This window comes from Hyperoodon ampullatus, assembly GCF_949752795.1.
Source record: "Hyperoodon ampullatus genome assembly, chromosome: X".
Classification (NCBI taxonomy): Eukaryota; Metazoa; Chordata; class Mammalia; order Artiodactyla; family Ziphiidae; genus Hyperoodon; species Hyperoodon ampullatus.
Window position 1 is genome coordinate 86,576,655 of NC_136913.1, and position 17,312 is coordinate 86,593,966.

Here is a 17,312-nt window from a genome sequence, read left to right on the forward strand (position 1 = left end):
TTGCCTGGAATACCCTAGGCCAGTCACCCTTCCTTTATAACAGACTCCTTTGTAGCAGATCTCAGCTGAAATATCACTTCCCCAGAACAGCCTTTCCCAGTCAACCTATCTAAAGTGGTACCACAACCCCATCATTACTCTCTTTCAGAACATGCTCACTTGTCCTTCATTGCACTTATCACAATTTGCAATTATGCATTTATTTGGGGGTTTTTGGTTTTTTTGGCCATGCCATGCAGCATGTGGGATCTTAGTTCCTTGACCAGGGATCAAACCCGAGCCTCCTGCAGTGGAAGCATGGGGTCTTAACCACTGGACCACCAGGAATGTCCCATGCAATTATGCATTTATTTGTGAATCAATTTTTTAAATATACATCTCCCTTTTTAGATTGTAAACCCCACCAGAGCAAGGATGGTACATGTTCCATTTTTATACTCAGCTCCTAGAGCATTGTCTACTAGACATGGAAAAATAAATGAATAGCCACTGATACATTTTGAAATTCTACAGTAGAAATTAGTACCTAGTTGGCAATAAAAGAGGATCGTGAATTAGACATGATTTCTAACCCAGTATCTCTGTTATATCTGACAACTATAGTAAAAAAAAATAACTAGAAAAGGCAAGGACACAAAGAAGAATACCACCCAGGATACTCTGAGGTGGTGGGAGCAAGTGGATTGTCCATAGATTCACACTTGACTCTCTTACATAGAGTATTTATCCCTAAAAACCTAGGCACTTTCCTACAGATTGGTTTCCAGGGGCACATTTACCTTCTGTGATGGTTAATTTTATGTGTCAACTTGACTGGGCTAAGGGATGCCCAAATAGCTGATAAAACATTATTTCTGGGTGTGTCTATGAGGGTGTTTCTGGAAGAGATTAGTGTTTATTCAGTAGAGTGAATAAAAAGGTCTACCCTCAACAATGGTGGGCATCATCCAATCCCTTGAAGACCAAAATGGAACAAAAAGGCAGAGTAAAGGCAAATTTGCTTTTTTTTTTTGAGCTGGGACACCCATTTCCTCCTGCCCTCAGACATCAGCTCTCCTGGTTCTCACGATTTCTGCTTCAGACTGAGAGTTACACCGCTGCTCCCCCATCCTGGGTTCTCAGGCCTTGGGACTCAGACTGAAATATACCACTGGCTTTTCTGGCTCTCCAGCTTGCAGATGGCAGGTTGTGGGACTTCTAGTTTTCCATAACTGCATAATCCAAGTCCTACAATAAGTCTCCTTTTATATCTATCTCTCTATCTCTCTATTTATCTATCTATCTACCCCATTGGTTCTGTTTCTCTCGAGGACCCTGACTAGTACACCTACTTCTTGTTTTCTTCACCTCTATCTTATGAAGCTGACAGAACTCTCATATACTTCACTGCCATCTTCCTTTTAGAATAGCTCTGTTGTGGAATACAATTTAGAAGTTAAAGAGCCCTTCCCTTTGTCTCACTTGAAGTCCCCAAACAAACCAAAACACAACAGAGGCCAGTTTTAGTAAATAAAGATTTTATTATGTAGGTCTTGAGACTTCACCTATTTTTAAGGAAACAAGTTTTTATTAAAACATCTGAGTACTCATGATGCTAGCTGAGTTGAGAGTAAGAATTTTTGGAAACATAAAAAATTAATTTGTCTCCAACTACAAAAAACAAGAGAAGGAAGGATTTCTAAATGACCCTATGGTAAAGAAGTACATTAATTAAGATATAAACATTGAAGTGAAATTAACAAAACTTTGTCTTCTCATTTGGACTGTAAGTTCCTTAAGGACAAGTCCTGTGCTTTACATCTCTGCTTAATCAACCTATAAAAATGTTCTTAATACGTTTCCTCAAATATACTAAGCACTTCATATTCATTAGCTTATTTCTACATAATCTCCCCTGGCAACCACTTTTTCCTGGTGTATAACTGGATTTCCAGGGTGTCAGAAAGGTTGACCCACCCATGAGTACTTGTCTGTGTAAACAAAAAAGATGAAGCTTATTGTAAAATGCAGAAGTCTTCCATTCAGGAATCAAATCTATGTGAAAAACTCATAATCAAGATTCAAATTCAACACACATATTTAAGATGTAAAAGACCAGTACATTGCCAAATTCAGGGTGCCTATTCTCATCATGTTCTTGGTTAATTTTCCTTCTAATGAAACACTTATTCAGCTAATATTTCCAGGGATTTCCTATATGCAAGTCACAGTGCCTGGGGGGTGGGGAGGGGATTATGGGATGCAAAATATATAAAATGTAACTTCTGTTCTGAGAAAATTTACAGTCTAAATGAGAAGATAAAACATATACACAAATAACTATATACAAAGCAAAAAGCAATCAGAACCAAAAAAGAAAATCCTTTAGATAAAAGGCTAGCTAAGTTGAGAAACTGTAAAAATGTGTGAGATGAGGAAGACTTCCTAAAAAAGAAGGTATTATTTGAATTGTAACTGCAATAATAAGTAGGTAAGTCTTGAATATATGGGGATAAGTAGAAAGAGCATTTCTAGCACATACCATGTTCACTGTGCTGGACCCATAATGAGTACTGCACTGGTTACCTATTGCTGCTGTAACAATGTACCACAAACTTACTGGTTTAAAATAACACAAATTTATTATCTTACAGTTCTGAGGGTCAGAAGTCTACAATACGTCTCACTGGGCTAAAATCAAGGTATCAACAGGCCTGTGTTCCTCCTAGAAGATATAGGAGAGAATCTGTTTCATTGTTTTTTCCAGCTTGGAGGCCACCCACCCTCCAACCTTCTCACATCAGCTAGTCCTCATTCTCATCCCCTGCTTCCCTCTTATAATCACCCTTGTGATTACCTCAAGCCTAATCTAGGATAACCCCCTCATCTCAAGCTTCTTAAATTAAACAAAACTGCAATTTTCCTTTTGCCATGTAAATTAATTTATTCACAGACCTCAGGGAATAGGTTAGGGACATTTTTAGGAGGCCATTATTCAGCCTACCACAAGTACTTAATTCAACATTTATTGATTTTCCTGCCTTTAAATACTTCACTTTACAGTCACAAATTTATGCATTTTGGATTTTTCTTGCTCTTATTGATGTATAAATTGGCAAACTTGTAAAATATTTAAATTATCAACATGATGATTTGATATATGTATACATTGAGAAAGAATTCTCACCATTGAGTTCATACATCCCTTACCTCCTACATCTACCATTCTTTGGTGAAAAAAATTAAGTTTTATTCTCCTAACAAATTTCAATACAATTATATAAACATATACAGCACAGTGTTATCACCCACAATCACCATGTTATACATTAGTTCCTCAGCTCTTATTCATCCTATATCTAAAAGTCTGTACCCTTTTACCAACCTCCCCCTATTTTCCTTACCTCTCAGACCTCCTGGTAACAATCATTCTACTCTCTGTTTCTATGTGCTTGCCCTTATTTTTTTTAAGATTGCATATTAAAAGTTACCATGCAGCAGAGCGAGGCAGGAAGATGGCGGAAGAGTAAGATGCAGAGATCACCTTCCTGCCCACAGATACATCAGAAATTCATCTACACGTGGAACAACTCCTTCAGAACACCTACTGAATGCTGACAGAAGACCTCAGACACCCCAAAAGGGAAGATGAAAGGCTCTTGGTGCTGCAGCCAGGAGTCAGTGCTGTGCCTCTGAAGTGGGAGAGCCAACTTCAGGACACGAATCCACAAGAGACCTCCCAGCTCTACATAATATCAAGCGGCGAAAATCTCCCAGAGATCTCCATCTCAACACCAGCACCCAGCTTCAGTCAATGACCAGCAAGCTACAGTGTGGGTCACCCTATGCCAAGCAACTAGCAAGACAGGAACACAACCCCACCCATTGGAAGAGAGGCTGCCTAAAAACATAATAAGGACACAGGAACCCCAAAACACACCACCAGACGTGGACCTGTCCACCAGAAAGACAAGATCGAGCCTCAACCACCAGAACACAGGCACTAGTCCCCCCAACCAGGAAGCCTACACAACCTACTGAAACAACCTTAGCCACTAGGGGCAGACACCAAAAACAACGGGGACTACGAATCTGCAGCCTGCAAAAAGGAGACCCCAAACACAGTAAGATAAGCAAAATGAGAAGACAGAAAAACACACAGCAGGTGAAGGAGCAAGATAAAAACCTACCAGACCTAACAAATGAAGAGGTAATAGGCAGTCTACCGGAAAAAGAATTCAGAATAATGATAGTAAAGATGATCCAAGATTCTATTTCCAAGATCCAAAATCTTGGAAATAGAATAGACAAAATGCAAGAAACAGTAAACAAAGACCTAGAAGGAATAAAGATGAAACAAGCATCGATTAAAAACACAATAAATGAAATGAAAAATACTCTACATGGGATCACTAGCAGAATAACTGAGGCAGAAGAACGGATAAGTGAGGTGGAAGATAAAATAGTGGAAATAACTGATGCAGAGCAAAATAAAGAAAAAAGAATGAAAAGAACAGAGGACAGTCTCAGGGACGTCTAGGACAACATTAAACGCACCAACATTCGAATTATAGGGGTTCCAGAAGAAGAAGAGAAAAAGAAAGGGACTGAGAAAATATTTGAAGAGATTAGAGTTGAAAACTTCCCTAATATAGGAAAGAAAATAGTTAATCAAGTCCAGGAGGCACAGAGTCCCATACAGAATAAATCCAAGGAGAAATTCGCCAAGACACATATTAAGCACACTGTCAAAAATTAGACACAAAGAAATCATATTAAAAGCAGCAAGGGAAAAACAACAAATAACACACAAGGGAATCCCCATCAGGTTAACAGCAGATCTCTCAGCAGAAACTCTACAAGCCAGAAGGGACTGGCAGAACATATTTAAAGTGATGAAGTAGAAAAACCTGCAACCAAGATTACTCTACCCAGCAAGGATCTCATTCAGATTTGATGGAGAAATTAAAACCTTTACAGACAAGCAAAAGCTGAGAGAGTTCAGCACCACCAAACCAGCTTTACAACAAATGCTAAAGGAACTTCTCTAGGCAAGAAACACAACAGAAGGAAAAGACCTACAATAATGAACCCAAAACAATTAAGGAAATGGGAATAAGAACATACATATCAATAATTACCTTCAATGTAAATGGAATAAATGCTCCCACCAAAAGACACAGAGTGGCTGAATGGATACAAAAACAAGACCCATATATATGCTGTCTACAACAGACCCACTTCAAACCTAGAGACACATACAGATTGAAAGTAAGGGGATGGAAAAAGATATTCCATGCAAATGGAAATCAAAAGAGAGCTGGAGTAGCAATTCTTATATCAGAAAAAATAGACTTTAAAATGAAGACTATTAGAAGAGACAAAGAAGGACACTACATTATGATAAAGGGATTCATCCAAGAAGAAGATATAACAATTGTAAGTATTTATGCACCCAACATAGGAGCACCTCAATACATACGGCAAATACTAACATCCATAAAAGGGGAAATTGACAGTAACACACTCATAGTAGGGGACATTAACACTCCACTTTCACCAATGGACAGATCATCCAAAATGAAAATAAATAAGGAAACACAAGCTTTAAATGATACATTAAACAAGATGGACTTAGTTGATATTTATAGGACATTCCATCCAAAAACAACCGAATACACATTTTTCTCAAGTGCTCATGGAACATTCTCCAGGATAGATCATATCTTGGGTCACAAATCAAGCCTTGGTAAATTTAAGAAAATTGAAATTGTATCAAGTATCTTTTCCGACCACAATGCTATAAGACTAGACATCAATTACAGGAAAAGATCTGTAAAAAATACAAACACATGGAGGCTAAACAATACAATACTCAATAACGAAGTGATCACTGAAGAAATCAAAGAGGAAATTAAAACATACCTAGAAACAAATGACAATGGAGACACGACGACCCAAAACCTATGGGACGCAGCAAAAGCAGTTCTAAGGGGGAAGTTTATAGCAATACAATCCCACCTTAAGAAACAGGAAACATCTGGAGTAAACAACCTGACCCTGCACCTAAAGCAATTAGAGAAAGAAGAACAAAAAACCCCCAAAGTTAGCAGAAGGAAAGAAATCATAAAGATCAGATCAGAAATAAATGAAAAAGAAATGAAGGAAACGATAACAAAGATCAATAAAACTAAAAGCTGGTTCTTTGAGAAGATAAACAAAATTGATAAACCATTAGCCAGACTCATCAAGAAAAAAGGGGAGAAGACACAAATCAATAGAACTAGAAATGAAAATGGAGAAGTAACAACTGACACTGCAGAAATACAAAAGATCATGAGAGATTACTACAAGAAACTCTATGCCAATAAAATGGACAACCTGGAAGAAATGGACAAATTCTTAGAAAATCACAACCTTCCGAGACTGAACCAGGAAGAAATAGAAAATATGAATAGACCAATCACAAGCACTGAAATTGAAACTGTGATTAAAAATCTTCCAACAAACAAAAGCCAAGGACCAGATGGCTTCACAGGTGAAATCTATCAAATATTTAGAGAAGAGTTAACACCTATCCTTCTCAAACTCTTCCAAAATATAGCAGAGGGAGGAGCACTCCCAAACTCATTCTACAAGGCCACCATCACCTTGATACCAAAACCAGGCAAGGATGTCACAAAGAAAGAAAACTACAGGCCAATATCACTGATGAACATAGATGCAAAAATTCTCAACAAAATACTAGCAAACAGAATCCAACAGCACATTAAAAGGACCATACACCATGATCAAGTGGGGTTTATTCCGGGAATGCAAGGATTCTTCAATATATGCAACTCAATCAATGTGATACACCATATTAACAAATTGAAGAAGAAAAACCATATGATCATCTCAATAAATGCAGAGAAAGCTTTCGACAATATTCAACACCCATTTATGATAAAAACCCTGCAGAAAGTAGGCATAGAGGGAAATTTCCTCAACATAATAAAGGCCATATATGACAAACCCACAGCCAACATCGTCCTCAATGGTTAAAAGCTGAAACCATTTCCACTAAGATCAGGAACAAGACAAGGCTGCCCACTCTCACCACTCTTATTCAACTTAGTTTTGGAAGTTTTAGTCACAGCAATCAGAGAAGAAAAGGAAATAAAAGAAATCCAAATTGGAAAAAAAGAAATAAAGCTGTCACTGTTTGCAGATGACATGATACTATACATAGAGAATCCTAAAGATGCTACCAAAAAACTACTAGAGCTAATCAATGAATTTGGTAAAGTAGCAGGATACAAAATTAATGCACAGGAATCTCTGGCATTCCTGTACACTAATGATGAAAAATCTGAAAGTGAAATCAAGAAAACACTCCCATTTACCATTGCAACAAAAAGAATAAAATATCTATGAATAAACCTACCTAAGGAGATGAAAGACCTGTATGCAGAAACTTATAAGACACTGATGAAAGGAATTAAAGATGATACAAATAGATGGAGAGATATACCATGCTCCTGGATTGGAAGAATCAATATTGTGAAAATGACTCTACTACCCAAAGCAATCTACAGATTCAATGCAATCCCTATCAAACTACCACTGGCATTTTTCACAGAACTAGAACAAAAAATTTCAAAATTTGTTTGGAAAAACAAAAGACCCCGAATAGCCAAAGCAATCTTGCGAACGAAAAACGGAGCTGGAGGAATCAGGCTCCCTGACTTCAGACTATACTACAAAGCTACAGTAATTAAGACAGTGTGGTACTGGCACAAAAACAGAATGATAGATCAATGGAACAGGATAGAAAGCCCAGAGATAAACCCACGCACATAGGGTCAACTTATCTTTGATAAAGGAGGCAGGAATGTACAGTGGAGAAAGGACAGCCTCTTCAATAAGTGGTGCTGGGAAAACTGGACAGGGACATGTAAAAGTATGAGATTAGATCATTCCCTGACACCATACACAAAAATAAGCTCAAAATGGATTAAAGACCTAAAGGTAAGGCCAGAAACTATCAAACTCTTAGAGGAAAACATAGGCAGAACACTCTATGACATAAATCACAGCAAGATCCTTTTGGACCCACCTCCTAGAGAAATGGAAATAAAAACAAAGATAAACAAATGGGACCTAATGAAACTTCAAAGCTTTTGCACAGCAAAGGAAACCATAAACAAGACCAAAAGACAACCCTTAGAGTGGGAGAAAATATTTGCAAATGAAGCAACTGACAAAGGATTAATCTCCAAAATTTACACGCAGCTCATGCAGTTCAATAGCAAAAAACCAAACAACCCAATCCAAAAATGGGCAGAAGACTTTAATAGGCATTTCTCCAAAGAAGATATACAGACTGCCAACAAACACATGAAAGAATGCTCAACATCATTAATCATTAGAGAAATGCAAATCAAAACTACAATGAGATATCATCTCACACCAGTCAGAATGGCCATCATCAAGAAATCTAGAAACAATAAATGCTGGAGAGGGTGTGGAGAAAAGGGAACACTCTTGCACTGCTGGTGGGAATGTGAATTGGTACAGCCACTATGGAGAACGGTATGGAGATTCCTTTAAAAACTACAAATGGAACTACCCTATGACCCAGCAATGCCACTACTAGGCATATACCCTGAGAAAACCATAATTCAAAAAGGGACATGTACCAAAATGTTCATAGCAGCTCTATTCACAATAGGCTGGAGATGGAAACAACCTAAGTGTCCATCATCAGATGAATGGATAAAGAAGATGTGGCACATATATACAATGGGATATTACTCAGCCATGAAAAGAAACGAAATGGAACTATTTGTAATGAGGTGGATAGACCTAGAGTCTGTCATACAGAGTGAAGTAAGTCAGAAAGAGAAAGACAAATACCATATGCTAACACATATACATGGAATTTAAGGAAAAAAATGTCATGAAGAACCTAGGGGTAAAACAGGAATAAAGACACAGACCTACTAGAGAATGGACTTGAGGATATGGGGAGGGGGAAGGGTAACTGTGACAAAGCGAAAGAGAGGCATGAACATATATACAGCACCAAACGTAAGGTAGATAGATAGTGGGAAGCAACCACAGAGCACAGGGAGATCGGCTCGGTGCTTTGTGACCACCTGGAGGGGTGGGATGGGGAGGGTGGGAGGGAGGGAGACGCAGGAGGGAAGGGATGTGGGAACAGATGTATATATATGACTGATTCCCTTTTTATAGAGCAGAAACTAATAAAAAAAATATCATATAAAAAGTTACCATGCAGTATTTGTCTCTCTCTGTCAGGCTTATTTTACTTAGCATAATGCCCACCAGGTTCATCCATGTTGTCACAAATGGAAGGATTTTCTTCTTTTTAAAGGCTGGATAATACCACATTTTCTTTATCCATTCATCTGTCAATGGATACTTAAGTTGTTTCTACACCTTGGATATTGTAAATAATGCTGCAATAAAAATGGGAGTATGGATAACTCTTTGAGATAGTGATTTTCTTTCCATTGGGTATACACCCAGAAGTGGATTTGATGCTGGATTATATGGTAGTTTTATTTTTAATTTCTTGAGGAACCTCCATACTATTTTTCATAATGGCTGTAGCAGTTTACAGTCCCACCAACAGTGTATAAGGCTTCTCTTCCCTCCACATTCTCATCAGCATTTATCTCTTGTCTTTTTGATAATAGGTGTGAGATGAAATCTCACTTATGGTTTTGATTCACATTTCCCTGATGATTAGTGATATGATATGGAACACCTTTTCATGTACCTGTTGGTCATTTGTATGTCTTCTTTGGATAAATGTCTATTCAGACTCTACTTATTTTCAGTTGGGTTATGTGTGTGTGTGTGTGTGTGTGTGTGTGTGTGTGTGTGTGTGTGTTTTACTATTGGGTTGTATGAGTTGCTTGTATATTTTTTATATTAATCACTTATCGGATATGTCATTTGCAAATATTTTCTCCCATTCTATTCTGCCCTGCAAGGTTTCTTTTCAAACATCTGCTGATGGTCTTATGGGGGTTGAACATAGTAAGTTGTTTTTCCCTCACTGCTTTTCAGATACTCTTTGAATTTTGATGATTTTACTATATTGTGTCTCTGTATGGATCTCTTTAGATTCATCTTGTTTGGTACTCCTTGGGCTTCTTGGATTGGATGTTTTTTTCTTTCCCCAGGTTAGGGAAGTTTTCAGACAGTATTTCTTTGAATAAGTTTTCTGCCCCTTTCTCTCTCTCTTGTCCTTCTCGGTCCCTTGGAATGTGTATATGGGTTCACTTTATGGTGTTCCATAAGTCCCTTAAACTATCCTCAACTCTTTTTCATTCTTTTTGCTTTTTGTTCCTCTGCTTAGATGAATTCCACTGCCCTGTCTCCCTGTCTTATCTCTGTTTCATTAAGATTGGTTCCTGGAGATTTACCTTTTCCTTTGTTTGGAACATATTTCCTTGTTTCTTCATCCTTCTTGAACCTCTGAATTTGTTTCTTCACATTATATAAAATAACCACCTCTGCCAGTCCTGACAGTCTGGTCTCATGTAGGAGACGAATCTCATTAATCAGCCTGACCTGAATTCCTGGTTGCCTCTCAAACCACTGTGATTGTCCATCCCAGTAGTTGAGGGTGTGCCAAGACCTGTTGGTGTCCCAAAGGGGACACCACAGTCAGCACCTAGGTGCAGGCTAATTAGAAGCCAGATCCTAAGGCAGCATCTATAAAAATTGCACTCACACCCCTCCCAGCAGGAAACTGGAAGATAAGAGATTTTTCCTACTCTCTCTATGCTGAGCCTTGGTGTATAGCCTTGGGGGGGGTGTCCATTTAAAAACTGCTTCTTTTTTTATTTTAGTCATGGGGGACTTGTGAATGCAAGCCTCACTGACTATGAGAGCCAGGCATTCTGAGGGCCCTTCCCTTGGGTGGCAGCTGCAAAAGCTAGGGCACCAGATGTATATATAGTCTCCTTCCAGGGAGATGTTGGTGACCTGGTTTTACCATTGGAGCAAACTTGAAGGAGAAGGTGGGGGAAATCCCCATCAGCTCTTTTGGGCTCCATGGAAGATAGCAGTCTGCACATGGATGCATGCTAATTAGAGGCCAGACTCTCAGAGAGCAGATTGTAAAGTATGCAGTCAAACTCCATCCAGGGAAAGACTTGGAGATGGGTGTTTTTGCCTGCTCCCTCTACACTGAGCTCTGGGAGGAGAGCCAAGGTGAGTGCTCACACACCCATTAAGAATTCCTTCTTCATTTTCTATAGTCTTGTGGCACTCATGCACACAAGCTCCATTAGCTTTCAGAGCTAGATGTTTTGGGGGCCCATTGGTCATGTGTGAGCCTTAAAACTTGGGGCACTAGACATGTGGTCCAAACCTTTCTCTCCTCAGGGAGACGCTGGGAGTTGGGGGTTCCTTCCCGATTGTATGGTGCTGTGCTGGGAGAGGGGCTTACAGTGAGAGTGTGTCTCAACCTTTCCATTTTGATGTGGGTATTATTTTTTCTTTGCCTTATGTGTAGGACTCACTCAGCTAGTTTCTAGATTTCTCTCAGAGGAAATTGTTGCATGTGTAATTTTATATTTGGTGTGTTTTGTTTATTTTTTGACTGTCAAAGCAGGAAAGCCCCAGTGATAGGGTTACAATGGTCAAAAACAGACACACAGAATAAAGAGGGTAGATCCTCTCTATCCTTGTTTTGTTTTTGTTTGTTTGTTTGTTTTTAATTAATTAATTAGTTTGTTTGTTTTGGCTGTGTTGGGTCTTCATTGCTGTGCACGGGCTTTCTCTAGCTGTGGCGAGCAGGGGCTACTCTTCGTGGTGGTGCACTGGCTTCTCATTGTCATGGCTTCTCTTGTTGAGGAGCATGGGCTTTAGGCACATGGGTTTCAGTAGTTGTGGCACACGGGCTCAGTAGTTGTGGCTCACAGGCTCTAGAGCACAGGCTCAGTAGCTGTGGCACATGGGCTTAGTTGCTCCATGGCATGTGGGATCTTCCCAGGCCAGGGCTTGAACCCATGTTCCTGCATTGGCAGCCAGATTCTTAACCACTGCACCACTAAGGAAGCCCCTATCCTTGCTTTTGAATGACAGTCTTTCTGAATACAAAGTTCTACCATAGAAATAATAGCACAAATACTTACTTGAATTATTCTTTAAGCCTTCTTTAAAGGAAGCTTGGCCATTTAATGGATAACTGTGTACTGGAAATGTTAAATATTCAAATACTTTAGGGATTATTGAACACTGGCTTTCAGTTAACCATAATCTCTGGTGACCCATCAGTTACAATGGGGTCCTATAGACTTTCAGTGATAAATAGGATATTGACCTGGATCTGCATCATGGTTCACTTAGTGAAATCTTAATGCTATCTTGAGTTCATTTCTCCAGCTCCTGAGTTAAATAGATACCCTTAACAACTGGTATGATTTCCATGTATACTCCATGAGCAATGCAGTAAGAACTAATTTATGAGAAAGTAAAATTTGGATATTTTGTTTTATTTTTTGAAGGACAAAGCAGCAAAACCCCAATGGTAGGGTCACAATGGTCACAATGGAATACATAGAGTAAAGAGAGTATAGGTTCTCCCTATCCAGAGAAGATGGCAGTGCATATATGTAGAAACAAATATAATATGTAAAGGCACTTCACAAAATGCTTTAATTTCCCATTTCCATTATTTTCCGAATTTTCTTCTATTTTGTTATTGAGGACTATAGGGTGAAATCATTGTAGGGTATAGTACTCATTCAATACTCAATGCTCTCCGATTGAGCAGATATAACACTAGACACTATATCAAGCTCTGGAGTTGCAGAGATGAATAGTGCACAGTTCATATGCCCAAGAAGTTCATCATCTAGCCATGGATATAGACATGAAGACAGCGAATTATAATAATAGGTACGTTAGTACAAGTAGTGTCACAGTGACAAGGAATGCCTAACATGGGACTGGGGCACCAGAGAAACTTTCAGGATAAGTCTTTCATGTTGAGTTGGAGAATTCTAGGAAGACTGGCAGATGGATAAACATTCCAGGCAGATGAAGCAGAGTGTACAAAAGTACAGGGGCATGTAACAGCCTTCTAGGAACTGCAGGTAGTTTGTCATTGCTGGAATATAAGGTGCAATTGGCGTAGTAACTAGAGGAGAGAGGTAGGTAAGGAGTGGATTAAAAGGGACATTATATGCCATATCAGTAAGAGTCCAGGCAGTCAACTGATGGCACACTCAAATTAGGTAATTTGAGAAGAGTTCGATAAAGGGATTACTTACAAAGGTGTTGTACAGGGTTTAGGACAAGCAACAACGGCTGCAGAACTCTGATGCAAATAACAGCAGGTGGTTATTACCATGAAGCTTTGAAGGGGCAAGGAATGGAGAAGGCCTAGCAGGAGTTGCAACATACAGTAAAAGGATGAAGCCAACCCCAGCAACCTTCCAGGGAAGGAGCCAGGGAAATAAATATCACAACCACATTCTCAGTACCCTCTCCAATCTCCTTCTGAAGCCTCTCATTAACCAAATCCAGCTGGAAGCCAGAAAGCAAGAAATTCTATCCATGCAGTCTATATGGGGTCACCCTTCCCGGGCATAGCTCATGAGAGAAAGGTGGACCATAAATCTGCAAGACCAAATGAAAATTTTCCAGAACATATGACATGCTAAGAAGTTTAAGCTTTATTTTGTAGATGATGGGGAGCCAAAATGTTGTTTTATTGAAAGAAATGAGAATCTGATTTTTGCTTTAGTCAAATCACCCTGGTAACAGCATGGAAAAAAATGTTTTTAAATACTTTAGGAAATACTTTAGGAAAATAACACTAATAGATAATTAATTAATCAGTTAATTAATTAATTAAAGTAATGGAACAAATGACAAAGCAATCTCATTGATAGAAAACCTTTGTCCTGTGAGACCAGTCATAAGTATTTACAGCTATGCTTGAATCACATGTGTGATAAAGCTACAGAATATAGCTAGGGTCAAAGACATGATGGGGACCTGAAGAAATGATATTCCCTTTGATTTGTGACTCTCTGAAAGTGATGTTCTAAAGGAGATTCCCAACTCATGATTATTATTTAGGGATACATATTCTGTTCTGTATATTCAATAGACAGGAGTATAATTCAGTCTTATGAGAGTCACACCAATCTGATAGGAGCTGAAATAATCAGAGACTAAATTGTAAATCATCTCATACTTTGGACAAATATTGATTTGAGCATCGAATATAATCCAAAGGTGTTTGGTGAGACAGCACCTTAGGGAACCTTTGTTATAAAGCAGTTCATTTATTATTCATTCTACAAATGTTTATCAAGTACCTACTATGTGCTAGGCACTGTGCTGGGTGTTAAAAAAGAAAATGGAGAACAAAACATACAGGATCCCTTGCCCTTGTGTGGCATAAAGACTAGTGGGTAAGAAAGATCATGAAACCATAAACAAATATATAATATAGTATCAGATAATTCTAAGTGTTATATGTAAACATATCTTTGATAAAAAATAACAGAGGAGACTTACATTAGATTGGATGATCAATATTTTGTCCATGACAAACCACCAACCACATACATTTCAAATACTTTGTTACAACTGTATGAAGCACCAGTGTCATAGCTACACAGAATACTAAGGTAATAAATATTTATCTGGGATAGAACATATATTCAGGCTAGTTATAAAAAGTATGGTTTGGGGACTAATGCAATTATGAAACCAGGTGGTTCTTAGATCAGCCCGCATTCCAAAAGGACCAGACTTCCCCATCAATACACTTAGTGCCTTTGGCCTCTAGTTACACCCACGTGGGTGGAGTATTGTTCCCAACTTTTGACTCATGGGCACATAGCAATCTTATCTTCCAAAAACTGGTATAGGAGTGGGGCTTTTATCAACATGAATATGGCTTTATGTTGTTATTGCCAGTGCTTTTTTAACCACCCACACAAATTGTTTCATAAGTCTTCCAAATATTTTAGAAAAATAATGAATATTGGGTTTGGAAGACAATTCAATATCGTTTTATTGAAAAAACAAAGCACGAATGTATTTTTAAACTTTCATTGAGACCCCATGTTAAACAATCCAAAGCCATCAAGGTAAGTATGAGTCCCAGATGTCATGCAGTAGCTGAGGAGGCCTTTTTATAAATCACAATATTGCTACATAAAAGTTTTTTTTCCCTTTGTTATCTAAAGCTGCCAGTTTATGGCTGACAGCTATCAGTAGCCAGTCAATAATAATGGGAAGCCATTGTTTAATTCACTTTTAACTGAGCTGGGATGCAAAAAGGAACATTTGAATCTTGGAAACAAGTCTCAATAGAGAAGCCTGACCATATCTGTAACCTCCCCAAACTTGGGCCACTAGAAGCTCCAAACTAACTTAACGTGTTATTTTTGGATTCAGGTAAAGCAATGTGCACTTATCAGGCTAAGTCAGTTTTGGACCTATGGGCTTTAAATGTCAACATCTCTATCCATAAAATGGAACAATTAACCCTGAGCTTTCAGACTCTCATTCAACTGATTCAAACACTTAGACACTACTCGCTATGCATTTTGATCATTACAATTGTTAAATACCAAGTACATCAAGGTCTCTAGGCTGACTCATTAGCACCATATCAAGACAATATTTTATTTCCATTTTCTGGATTGGACCTCCACTCCAGAGAAAATTATTTGCTTTCAGGACTAACATCTGGAATAAACATTAAACTTACCATAAGGAATTTGGTTTGCACAGAGTGTAGAATTAAGCTGTTAAAAGGAATTCAGTTAGTTGTATGACAGATTGGGTTTTATTCTTCAACCATGCAAAAACCATCAAACAGTGAGAGAAGCTGGAGCTTTCCTCTAGTGCTGAAGTCATCAATGCCATCATGGCTCCCTGCCAGCACTGTAGGCTTAGCTTGGCTTGCCTCTCTTGTCTCCTTCTTGCCTATTTCATAAATCCCTTCTCGATGCCTCTAGATGTATAAGGGAAATACATCCTGGACTGCGATCAAGGTTAGGGGGAGGAAAGGAAGTAGGGATTTTTTAAGGTATTGAAAAGAGTAAACAACCACAAAAGAAACCCAGGGTTTTATGACCTGAAAGTCTCCATGTTAATAGTCCAACCCTTTTCCAAACACAGTCAACTCTGTCCTCACCCTCTTGGCAAATAAATCCCATTCACCAAAGTTCAAAAGAAAGTTCATGAAAAGGGTATTTTGCAATAATAGGCAACTCATCCAGGCCCAGCCCTCACGGAATTCACCACCGAAATACACTATGGTTAACAATGATACAGACATATGGACCGCATAGTGCTAAAAATGTAAAATAGAAAACAGCTGGCAGTTATTAAGCTCTTTCTGTGTGCTAGACACTGTGTTAAGTGATTAATCATTAATGACATTATTTTTCCTAATTCTTATAACAATCCAATGAGATAAACACAATTGATGTTCTCATTTTACAGATTAGATAAATGAGGCACAGAAATGTAAAGCAATTTGTCCAAGGTCACACAGCTAGTAAATGACAGAACTAAGATATGATCTGAGGGACTCTGCTTCTAGATCCCACATTCTCCCCCCCTCCCCCCCACCACAGTCATATTCACCATGATATAGCACCTCACTACCCACCTACAGAGGTATCAAGACAGTACAGCACATACACTAGTATGTAAACTTATAGCTCCTTTCCCACTTAAATTGAGGAAAACTAATTTAATGCTTTAGTCCTACCTTGTCTTCTTTTCTCTTTCCAGAGGATACTTCTCCCTTTTCAGTTTCCTCTTGTTATCTCTACTCCCTGTCTTCTGACAGGAACTTCTTTCGGCTTTCTGTCCCTGAACTTGAACCCTTGTATTGAACCTTCTTAATGTCTCAATGTCTTGATGGTATCAATGTGTTTTATAAAAATTGATTAATGCTTCTCGTGTGTTTTTATGTGTTTTCTAAAATTAGTTCCTCTCATTGCCTTTTGTATTTCTTCTTGCTACCTAGCACCGTATAACTTTTCTTACAAATGAACCCATGAGCATATTATCCATAATCTTTTCCAACTTCAGCCATGCAGGTCCAGTAACAGCCTCTCACGGGACAGTGAAATAAGCACTTGTGCACTTAAGCACTTGTTTCAGGTATCTAAATGAAAACGTTAGCACTCCATATTCTGAACCATTTCTCAGTTTGTATAGAGTGCTTAATCAATAAGAGTCATATTGTGCCTGATTCTTCCCTTAGTGGTTGGTGAATACACTATTATAAAGCTATAGAGGGAATCTCTTGGTTGAATTACTTAAGG